Here is a 12,013-nt window from a genome sequence, read left to right on the forward strand (position 1 = left end):
GGAATCATGATTTCTTTTGCCCATGTGCAGCTGACCCAATCTGTCTTTGATAAGGCAGTGCCCTTCCACTTTATCCACTACCCTACTAATTATTCTTCACTTTCATGAGCACTAAAATCCACTCACACATTAGAATAAAAAAAGAAACAGGGAAGTGATTAGTTGTATACAGATAAGAAGCAGCCCACAGTGTTAGCTGGGTAATAACATTTTTCTAAGATTTCTTTTTTTTTTTTTTTTCTTTTTTTCCTCCCTGAAATTCATTTTCTCTCACTTACATACATTGCAGTAAAAAATACTTACGGTTTCTAACACAAAAGATAACTCTTCAATGCAAAGCTTTAGTGTATGTCTTTAAAAGATTTATTCCTTTATCAAGTATTAATTTAAGAAGGGGTGCCTTGTAGGTAAGGCAATGACATCAGTGGTAGGCTACAGGGCAGCAGATTTATTAATTTAATAGGTTTATCCATTTTACAGCTAGGATAATCATATTTCACTAAACTGGTACACAGGGAGGCCTCAGCCCATCTGACAGCTTTATTCTTGTGTAAGTTAACAAGCACATTTTGTACTCATGACCTTGTGAATTGTAAAAGTGCGAGGAGCTAGAGAGGAATGACAGACCAAATCCAAGAAACGTGTTAGCATTTCAGTTTTCCTGAGTGAGATTTATAAAGGCAGCTGGGAGGAATCTCAGCTGCAAAGATAACTTAAACATTTGTTAATTTCTTGGGTTTAAGAAAATATGCAGAATTAAAAAAAATAAAATAAAATAACGGAATGTTAACTTGTAAAGTATGGATATAATTTGTTTATCAAAGACGCCAGTTTAACAGTAGAATTTCTCCCCTGGCAATAGAGGAGTTGTTCTTGATCTGGGACAACTAGAGCAGCATTGGGCTGGTTTTGTCTAAGGTGAATGTGTTTAAACATACTCATGTTTGCTCCTTGCAACACCCTGTGCTTGCTGTGGCCACTAAGTCCCCTCTAGAAGTGTTTAAAATTCTTGAAACTGGCTGAGAAATAATGAGATTAAGTGAAGAATGAAGCTAGGCTTTTAAAAATGCCTAATTAAAGCCATTTTATGGTTAAAACCCTCACGTATACTTGTGTCATTTTAAAGCATTTCTTGTTTACTCGATGGGAAAGCAAGCAAGCATGCACTCCTTTAGGGTTTTCTTTTTTCCTACTGAAATCTTTGGGAGAAAAGGAAAATATTTGCCTGTTTGCGTAAAAGCTCACACTTAAAGCTGGACTTTTTAAAAAAGCCATGTTTCAGTTTCTTGTTGAAAAGATGACATATTCAGGAAGAAGATACTTCCTATGCCAAAAAGCCATTCAACTGAAAACTAACTTCTCTTCAGAAAATGTAACATAAAAGTAGGGGTTAATCCTACTCTGTCCTTTTAATGAAAACAAAAGCCGAGCTACTTACACTCTACTAACTACAAGCTCTTCAAACAAAAGAGTAAATACCTCGGACCTCACCAGAAAATGGTACATTTGGCAACGCTGAAAGAACTGAGAGAATTGTACACCTCGGGGATTTGTTTTCATTTAGATTCAAGCTCCTTCATGCCATTCTTGACACGTAAAAAGGAGTATTATCTGCAACTCAGAATTAGGCCACGAAGATGGGAATTTCAAACACTTGGATATTGGTCGAACATGACAGGCCAGTACGGAGATACAACGCGCTGGGAGTTTCACTTCCCTCTATATTCCTCGTTTCGGGCACATCCCGTTTGACAGCAGCCGAGGGCTGTTTAGCTCCTCACAGGCGTCCAGACCTGTCGGTCCGTCTGGAAGGCCAAGGGGAACAAACACTTGCTCTGCCAGGCTTGATGCTGAGCATGTGCCTGAAGTGACACGCTGGGGCGTGCGAGCGAGGGGTGCCCGTGCCGGCCAGTGCCCGCAGGGTGACAAAGTCCCTTGCACAGGTTCGATGAGCTGCACCTCCTCCTCCAGCCACTTGCACTTTCTGGTTTGTAGAGGGCAATAGTTATTGTTGGGGTTTAAAATGTGGTATAACGATATTTATGTTTGCAGGAGGAATCAGTTAAATAAATAAATAATGTTCCAATTTGAACTGCTCTATTGGCAACAATGTTTCAAGGTTCCCCTAAAGTACACAAACAAGTGCCCTGCTGGCAGTGCAGGGCTTGCCTGAGCTGCCTGGAAAAGCAGACACTGTGGGAACGTCCTGCTTGGTCCTTCCCGGGTCCGTATGGCCTGACGTCCTTGTGTCACCCCACGGACTGTGTTCCCTGCAGGTCTGGCAGGACTCTGAGAGATGGTCCTTGGCTTGGCGGAGGCTGGTTTCTTCAGGATCCTGTGCATTCCTTGTTTTCCAGGGCTGGGAGGCTGAGCGTTGGGGTAACGCTTCCGAAGTGCTGTCATGTAACCGAAAATCCCATTCCATTTTCTACCGTATGAGGAACACAAAGAAGGCGGCCAGTTGCATCAGAGGGTGCCATAACCCATCTTACCATAAAAACAGCAAAAAGCTACTCCTGTCAGGTGTGATAGCGTAGTCCCGTCGGGTTTTGAGGCTGTGACCGTTCCCTTTCCTCTTTCTCAAAAGGGGGGAACCTTGTTCCCAGGAACACGCTCAATCACAGGGATGTTTTATAGTTGGCTGTGGATGTGTTACTGGTTGGGGATCCTAATTATTATCAATTTGTAGATTGCCTTGAATGTCTTATTAAGATTCCTGTGGAATGATTGATCATAATCAAAAAATTAATCACCAATCAGCCCTGGCAATTAACATTAGCAAGTCTATTTGCATATATCTGATAATTTATGCCGCTGCTGGAAGAGGGGACTTTTGTTGAATATTATTGATTAGGGGAGAAGAGCCAGATGCTTCTACCATTGGGACATTAGGCTTTATTAGATAGGGCTAGTAATGTGTAAGAAATTGAAGGGCATTCCTGCAGACTGCTGTAACGTGTGCATCTTCAAGTGTCTAGAAGGAATTTCTTAAATGCATACACTGAAATCTCTTAAATATTGAAAAGTGGGATATCCTGCTTTAAAGAAGCTTTGACTTTTGGCTCTTATTTATTGCAGATGCTTTAAATATCTAAAATGTTTGATAATATCAGCCTAGATTGTGAGATTTACATTACAAGAAATTACTTAAAAGATAAAATTATTTACTGTTATAAATAAAGGATTTACAGGCTTGCGATTAATTTGACTAATTGTACTATTTAAACTATGAGAATTGAATAAATAAAGTCCTAGAAGGTTGACAATAGTCTACACTTTTCAGTCAGTGGATTTTGGTTAATTAATTTATAAAATTTTTTTTGTCTTTTTAAATAGATATTTTTATTAATGCACTCATAAAGACTGGTTTATTATCCATATCATCAACACTGATTTTGTCTTCAAATTGTCTTGAAATTGCTTATAGGGTAGCACATCTGCTTAAAATGTTACGAGCCTGGTCACGTTTTCTGATATTTATAATCTTTTTTGCACCATAGCCTTTGGTTTTGCTTCATTACCCTTCAGCATCTCGCGTATCTGGTGCTGTAACTGCAGCTACGTGAAAAGGCACAGTCTGCTATCATAAATTCAGATTTGGCTCTCATTTATAGCTGCTTAAAGATTAAGAAGAAATTAATTTAAGCCAATACACAAAGTGGTAACAGTTTATCCTCTAGCTGTTGCGGTCCTATAAATGAGAGCAGAACAAAATATATTTCCTCTAAACAGAGATGGTCAACATTTTAAGTGACACAATTGTATTGAAAACAAAGGAGAACAAAACCAGGACTTCTCTCTAGTTTCTGATTTAAAAAGTAGGAGCATTCAAAAGATGTTTTCATTTTAAAGACTTGCATTCTTTTGATCAATTTTAATTTTCAGTTGTAGTTTTATTACAAGCTGGAAAACTTTGTAGTTCATATAGGGTTTTAAAAGAACCTCTTGTGTGGAATCTCTAAAACTCTTGTGATGTTCTTAAAACGAAAAAGTTCCCTCTTTAAAATACATGAGTGAATCATGGAAAACTCTATTCTGAACATAGCTAGGTTGGTTTATTCTCTGATGTGAGCTCTGTGCTTATCTCAGTCTTTTTTGAACAAAGATTTTTTTATCTGCCTGTACACACTAATCTCTTTTGCAAGCTTTAAAAGCTTGTGTCTTTAATGTCATTAATATATTTCTCTGGGTCTTTTGACTTCTTTTCCCTCCCCTTAATGAATTCTGCTGTTGATTTGAAATGGGAACAGAATCACATCCCAGCTCTGATACAACAATCAGACCCCAATTCCAACACAATAACAGTATTAAAGAAGTCTGAAATGTTATTTCTTTTTTTTTGTTGAGAATTAAGTAATCTGAAAAAAGACTGTCAACAATTCCCAACTATATGCTGTTTGAGATTTTGGATTAACCAGTTATAACATCTGGGGTTTTGCTGAAGTTAGTTGGTAACCATGAGATCTTGTCACTGCAAAGTTCAGAGGTTAATTGAAATCAGAGAGGCGTATCCCATTCAATTGTCCCGTTAATTACGCCCAGCTCCCTCCTCCACCCTCCCATAAACATTGGCCGCTGACCACTCTGGGCCAGCCCAGGGAGAAAGTCACTGAAGCCCATAAAAAATGCCTGGAATAGGAGAAAGGGGTATGTGCGTGCAAAGAGGGAGTCAGTGACATCCCAATACATCATCCCCCAGCTGTAATGTTACCAGTTTTCGCTGAAAGCTGGTAATGCTTCGAGATTTATGGCAGGTGTCCTTTGCTGAGTGCATAGCTTTGGTTGGGAAAACTGGGGAGGCATTGGTTGGGATCCTGCAGGACTGGTAAGGATTTCTGGCGGTGGTTTGCAGGGATGGTCATGATGGTGCAGGAGTTCAGGCTGCATTGGACGAGCAATATATTATGGTTAAAATATATAAATTTCTGTTCTTCTTTCACCAAACTGATATGAACAGTAGAATTGTGCTGGTAATTATTAATTATCAGATGTTTATTGCAATGACAACTTTCTGCAGGGTTTCTGCAGTCAGCAGTTATGCACTATTTACTTTACATTAACCAGACAAGCACAGAAGATTTCAGAACTGAAGGAAGATTAAAATATTAACATAGAACTTCTAAACCTGTCCTGCCCTTGGTGGTGGGGGAGTCTCCATTGCCTTCAGTGGGAGCTGGCTTGGATAAGGAGAAAAAGAAGTCTTCCCACTTGGGTGAGTTTTGAAGTTTTGAGCTTAAGGATGGAAAATAGGTTTGGGACATGACTTAAAGCTAGGTGGCTATGGGTCTTAAAAACTGGGATATTCAGAAAATGAATCTAAAAATCTCAACTCACATGTTTGTCCAAATTTACCTGATTTAAAACCTAATCTTAATGAATATTAAGCATAGGCCTGCAGGATTCCCTCCTCCCTTTTCTTCTCGCATCCTTCTTCCAACAAAATCCTGGCTCTCCCGGGCATTCCAGCCAGCCAGGAGAAAAGATACTGATCCTTGACCAGTTTCTGCCATTGTGTATCTGCATGATTGTCGGTGCCGTGTCCCCTGGGAAATGCAGCCTGGAGTCAGGACCCTGCTGCCATGTGCTGCACAAACCTGAGAAAAAAACACCCCTTGCCTTGAAGATTTCCTGATTCTAAACCTCTGTTGTCTTTAGTATAGGTTCAAGTGACTGTTCTCAATACTACACCCACCTGTGGGCAAAAACTAAGAGTGTTACAGCCTCAAATGAGGTCCTTGTTCTAATCGCAAGAAAGTATATCAATCACCCAAATGATTCTGATGAATAATTCTCCAATATCCTTTTATTCATCCCCCAGAAATGACAATGTAGCAGTGCTAGTAGAATTTTTTTCTGTGAACATGTTAAAATGAAAATGAAAAAGCTTTGTATCTTCTTTCAGAAAGGCAAAAGCAACACCCAAACTGTTGAAATCTTGTTAATGAGAACTGAAAAGTTTTTTGATGTTCACAGCTCTTACTAGTTTTCAAAAAACAAACAAAAGAGTCCTAAAAATTCACTTCTCATTTCTATAGCCAACAGCAGCATTTTCTGTTTGTTTGTTTAACTAAAATAAACTAGCAGTTACTTGGTTCTACTTTGTTCTAACTCAAAATTATTATTTTTATATGTGATTTTACTTTTGTTGAGCAGCTAAAAATGATCATTTCTATTCCATATATACTTAGAGCTAATACTTCATAACAGCTTCTCCTGTGATGGGGTGACAACATATATATACACTATACACACAAGCAAAAGGGGTTTTGTATGTAATTTATGTGCCCAAGCCATATACTGAGCCCATACGCTACCAAGGAGGAGAAGCTAAATCAATCGAGAGTGATTTCCAGCGAACAGCCATATCACATCTACCACCCATTTGCTCTTGGCTGGCTGAGAAATGAAGCAATTTAAACCTATTGGGTCATGCTGAAATGAGGGCCAAAATCTTATCAATGTGTCGCACACAACTGAGCCTCATTTTGTCCTCATTTCCAGAGCCCCATGGGCTGCAGCGGTTGCCCGTAGTCCAGCGGTGTCTGTGACATGGCACATTGGCTTCCTGGCTGCTGCGCCGCTGCCAGCGGGGGGGTTGGGGGGGGAACAACTTTTGGGGATGAATGGGGAGACCCTAGATTTGAACTTTTTTGATCTGCAGAAAAGTATAGAGGAAAATGCAATTAGTCTTCAGTTAGAATGCAGATAGGAAGATAAGCTCGAGAAATCCAAATTTACTGTGGTATACGAGATGGAAAAATAAATGTTTTCTGTTCACTTGCTTAACATTTCATACAATCTTGGAAACATTCCACTGCCTGACCCTCGTGTTTTTGGGTTATTTCCACATCTCTCTTAAAGCTGAACCCTCCTCAAATGGACCAAGCAGCTAGTTTCTTAGTTAAAATAATAATAATAAAGTGTAAGAGCACCCTGAGCACCCTGAACATCCCACAGCTCGCTCTTGGTGCAGAAGGGAGCACCTGGAAAGGCTCAGACACTGGCCCAAGCTCACAGGCACAAGTAACGCACGGCATGTGGTTGCTGTTGGGTTTTCCCATTTCTTGCTGCTTCATATTAAACATGAAATTCCATATGGACCTTTTAATGGTTGCTTGGAAATTGGATGTCTGTCACCCCAGAGGGATGTATTGGCATTCTGCACCTGATTGCATTTCTCCCTTCTCCCCCACAGGACGAGTCAAAGGTTATGGTTCAGAGGAGAGGGAGTTTGTCGACAGCAGGTTCTCCTCAAGCTGAGAGGAGGCTTTTTCTCTTTAATAGCGTGGGTAGGTTCTGCATGGATGTAAATACTTGTTGGAGTTTGCGTATGTGATTGAGGAATCTGATCCAAAATAAACCAACACGAACAAGAAAGTGGAAGCTGCTCCCGAAAGAAGTTGTTCTCATCCAGAACGTTGGCAAAAAGTGTAGAGCAAAGCAAACAGAAATAAAGAAGCAGTTCAGAGCTAGGCATAAATTTCCATCCATGACTCTTTTGTTTTCTACACCTGCTTAAGGGAAGGAAAAAGGGGCTTTTCTTAACTGTAACACTTCTGAATACCTTTTTGAAATCTTCAGAAATTGAAATATTTTCAGTGTGTCTTGCAATTTTGTTCTCTCCAGCATGATGTGACCACAGTGCTATTCCCCCACTGGGCAGCAAGGCACAGCAGTGACTTACCCGCACAATCTGCAGCGGAGCCAGCTCACGCCTGTCAGAGTCCACGTAGTGCTGCTTCGCCCCATCCTTGTCCAAGTTCCTGAGCCAGTATCTCTGCACCACATTTTGCTCTTCATACACACGAGTTGTCCTAAGGTAAGCCCACCCCAGCCTCCCCAGCGTGGTGCTCTGGACCCTGTTGCATTAATTACAGGTTTGTTAGTGGTTTGTGGCTTAGCAATGCTACTTCCCCCATTTCAGGTCAGGGAATTCAAGCAGAAGAGGTCAAGGTCCAGAACCCCTGGATGTAGTTCTCCTAAGGGGCTTTGGCCGGGTCATACGGGATGGTTCACAGAAAAAATCTCATACCTGAGTCTTCTAAAATACCCTGCAGCACCCTGCGGTGCTTGGCCTCTCAGTGCCTGCAGTGGTATTTACACAGAAGGAGTGGATAGGACACCAAGTGGCAACATCTACTGTTGAATCTAAGCTGCTAAAGTATGACTCTGGAAGTTACTTCAGTAAGTCTACTCTCTTATATTTAGTTAGGGAGACAGAAATCTTTCCTTGGATCTGGGTGATGCTGTGTGAAATAATAATGAAATCATTATCAGCACCATTTCTAATTTCAGGTACTTAGAAATCATGAGTCAGGTTTTCCAAATCTTAGGAATAATGAAATAGGTTTTTACAAAGTGTATTTCAGGATATGACTTGTTTCTGTTTTCTCAACTTTTTGGGTGCCATTGGTTCACTTGTAAAGTTTCAACAGAAATAGATGGTTTCTAAACTTGCTTTTAAAAATGACACTCGGCTTCTGACATATTCCAGTGTTCTAGATCTGGGCTTTAACAGCAAGACCAAACATTTCTGGTAAATTTATATGTGCTAATAAATGCAAACTCCTTGCCAAATTCATAGCCCCCACAATATGCAAGGAGCATCAGAAGTGAAAAGTAAATTAAATCTGTAACTGTTTCCTAGTTCTGTACTAGAGGTTACACGAACTTAAAGCAAATGTAGATTATAGCCAAATTCTGTTACATGGGTTTCATTCAAAGTATCTTTGCTGCTGTAAGCTAGCCAGTAATGTCTACTCTAGCCATCAGACATGTTCCGTAAAAATTCATGAGAGTTAAGAAATAATTACCATAATAATATTTTTTATTTGTCTCCTGCATTTCTATAGGCTTTACCATTTTTCCCTCTTTCTTACTCTGAAATTGTCATACTTTATTTTTAATACCATTTCTTTGAATTGGTATTAAAATCTAAAACTTTAAAAAATGAAAGTTGAGATCCATAACAATCACCTAATGGATGAGGCCAAGGCTGTAATGAAAGCATTCGTCATCTTGAGACCTGTGATATATTCACTAGAATTAATAAAATAGCTGGAATTGGCAACACAGGAGAGGTTGCCTTGTAATCAAGGTGCTCTGGCTGGATGTGATTTTACTGTAAAACTGCTGTTGGGTTCCCAAGGTCTTTAAAACCTGTACCCGATTTGGTGGACTCTACATAGCTTTCCTTTTAAAATGTGCTCTTTAATAATGCATTTGCATGTAATGCACCCAGTCCAGCTCAAGCCTGGTATTATTAATGCATGGACACAGTCCTTATGTTGTCACTTGGCCAGAGCGTTCCCCTGTAACCACACTGTCCTGCACCCTGTGACGTTTGTGTCCTACTCTCCAGCACATGTATGCAGGCAGGGTTCAATCCTCAGTGCAGGCACATTGCTCTAGCTCTGTGGTTGGCAAAAATAAGCTTCACTTCAGCTCTAGTTCTAAAACTTTCCAGATACTCAAGACTTAGCTGCTTTTTGGGTGTATGAGCTTCATGGAGTTTGGTGGAGTTTGCAGGAGCTTGCCTGCTCTGAGGATCCATGCCAGTGTTTTTAGGAAGTTTTTTTTAAAAAAATGTGTATTCCAATTGTTAACCATAATTGAGATAATATTGCAGAAATCTGTGTCGCTTATTGACCTGACAGAGTGTAAACAGCTTTTTGGAAGCCTCCCAATATGAAATATCCCAGCCCCTGTATTGTTCTTATACACAAAGTGCAGGAGAAAATAAGCAATAAAACACCAGATGGGTTTCCTTTGAAACATAATTGCTAGCCAGGTGCAGACCCCACTTTTCACAGTCAAAAGTTTCCATCATTTTGATAAGATTCTTTTAAGTTATAGTATCAGCATCTCCTGACCTGAACTATCGGTCAGTTCACCACACATCTGGCACGGATGAGAAAAGCGAGGGGTTCAGCTCTCGGTCCTCTTGGCCACGGGCTGCTTTTCCTGAGAATGGTAACGGAGATGCCAACTGGTGCCCACCCTGGCTGTGACATTCTGCAGGGGGGACACCTGGCCGAGGGAGCTGTACTGAAACCCATCTGGTCTTTGCAGGCAGCCAAGCAAGAACATTTTTTCCCCCCCTCCTCTTTTCCTTGCAAGGAAGCAGAGCAATAAAATAATAATAATAATAATGATAATAAAAAAGGCATAACCCGTCTCCCCTCCCATTCTGACATGCTGAGTGCCAAAATTCAGATCAAATCTTTAAGGCATCGTGAAAAGGCAGTGAAAACAGGGGTTTATTATAAAGGCAGGGCTGTGAACTTTGGAACATATCCCGCGCTCCCGGATGCACCTCTTCACACTGGACACAGCTGCTGGAGGCTTCCAGGGACCGTGGGTGGTGGGTGAGGAAAGGGGAAGAGGTAGTTTAGCTATGCACAATATTTCCCATAAGAAATAAAGCAATAGAGTCTCACCTCACTGCCTGTTTTTCCACATATATTGAGATGGGAATGTATTTATATAACCCTATTAAAAGGGAACACTCAGTAGCAAACTCGGTCTTTAAATAGCTACTGTTCTGCATACTCCAGTCTCCAAACTCCCCAGTTTCAACTCACACCCACTTACATTCTTTTGACATATTCCTCAGGTTTTTTGTGACTTTGGGGTCAAATCCAAAACTTATTGAAAGCAGTGGAAAGACACTCGGTGAATTCAGTGGAATTTGGATAATACTCTTAGAGCTCAGATACCATGGTGATAAATGCAATAAATTACATAGACAAAAGTTGCCCATTTTGGGCTAGCTCCACTTCTACAGAAACAAATTAAACTGTTGCTATTGACTGCCACAGGAATCATTTCTGCCCCTTCCCTTGCGGCATTTAAGCAGCTCCCAAAACTTTTTACAAATAAGGGGAATATCTTTATCTCCCATTTTCAGGTTAATAAACTGAGGCACAGAGCCACAATTAAACCTGCTAGTCAGGCAATGCAAAGGAGCTAGAATTCGACCCAGATACCAGTTCCCGGACCACCCAGTGGAAAAAAAGTGTCTGTTAGCTGCTAGCAGACTCAGCCGGTGCTACCAGGTCCTACTGATGCCAACAGGAGAGGAGGGCAACCAACATCCTCCTGTGAAACACTGAGTGTTAATAACCTGAGCAGCCCTTAGGAAGCAGTTTGTTTTTACCACCAAGATGCATTATTTCACCCCCCCCCACCCCCCATCAACGTTCATATTTTCCTTTTGACTCCTGTTATTTTGGTTCCATTTAGCAAATACATTCTTGGGGTTTTTTTTCCCCTGTGTCCCTCCAGCCACCTTAGTTTGCCTTTTTTTTTTCCTTCTTTCCCTTAAAAACTTTTTTCCTCATTCAGTGCACTAAGTGGATTTATGACCCATTTAGGCAGCTTACAGTGGCATTGCTTTAACAGTTCAGAGGCAGAAGGGCCATAAAAAGATTTACAGTTACAGCAAAGAGTCGGTTGCATGGAAGTTCGAGATCCAAATTAGACAAAGGGAGCGGAGCTGTGTGAGTGGCCAGTAAAAGAAGCTTGGAAACAAAAACAAACGAAACTGCTGTTAGAGAAGGAGGTTGGGGTGGGGGCAGAGGAGGAGGAGGAAAAGTTGCCCGTTAACTTCATGTTACTATTGCAACAGGTCTGTTAATTCTCTTATATAAAGCCCCTTTTCCTCCTTTTTTTCCTCTCCCTATGTTGTTGTTGGACAGATTTCCTTTGCAAACACAAATCTCAAACCCGAGAGCAGCAACTTCACACAGTAGTTGAGATTCCAAGGCAGATATTCCCAGGATGTTGGCAGTTGTTTTTTGCTGCTGCTGGTGGGATTCCAGGATACAAACCCCAGAGAATAAAACCAGGTGACTGAAGGAATGGGACCGGTCAGAGTAGAGGACTTCAGGTTGCACTGTGTGAGGATAATCCGGCATTTAAAAGAAGCTAGACACTGAGAAATAGATTTTTATCCTCTCCCTCACTAGATTTTTCCTGCTGACTTCAAAAGAAACAAGACCAGGCTTGACCA

General features: G+C 40.8%; 1 long non-coding RNA gene across 1 annotated transcript; it reads right to left on the reverse strand.

Annotated features, from left to right (window-relative positions):
- Positions 1 to 89: 89 nt before the first annotated feature.
- LOC130156445 (uncharacterized) lies at positions 90 to 7,724 on the reverse strand. Its single transcript, XR_008824428.1, has 2 exons — positions 7,685 to 7,724; positions 90 to 2,428 (listed from the first exon to the last, which is right to left on the reverse strand). It is a non-coding gene; the product is annotated as an uncharacterized LOC130156445 (long non-coding RNA).
- Positions 7,725 to 12,013: the final 4,289 nt, after the last annotated feature.

The sequence above is a fragment of the Falco biarmicus genome, chromosome 10, assembly GCF_023638135.1.
Source record: "Falco biarmicus isolate bFalBia1 chromosome 10, bFalBia1.pri, whole genome shotgun sequence".
NCBI classification, from domain to species: Eukaryota; Metazoa; Chordata; class Aves; order Falconiformes; family Falconidae; genus Falco; species Falco biarmicus.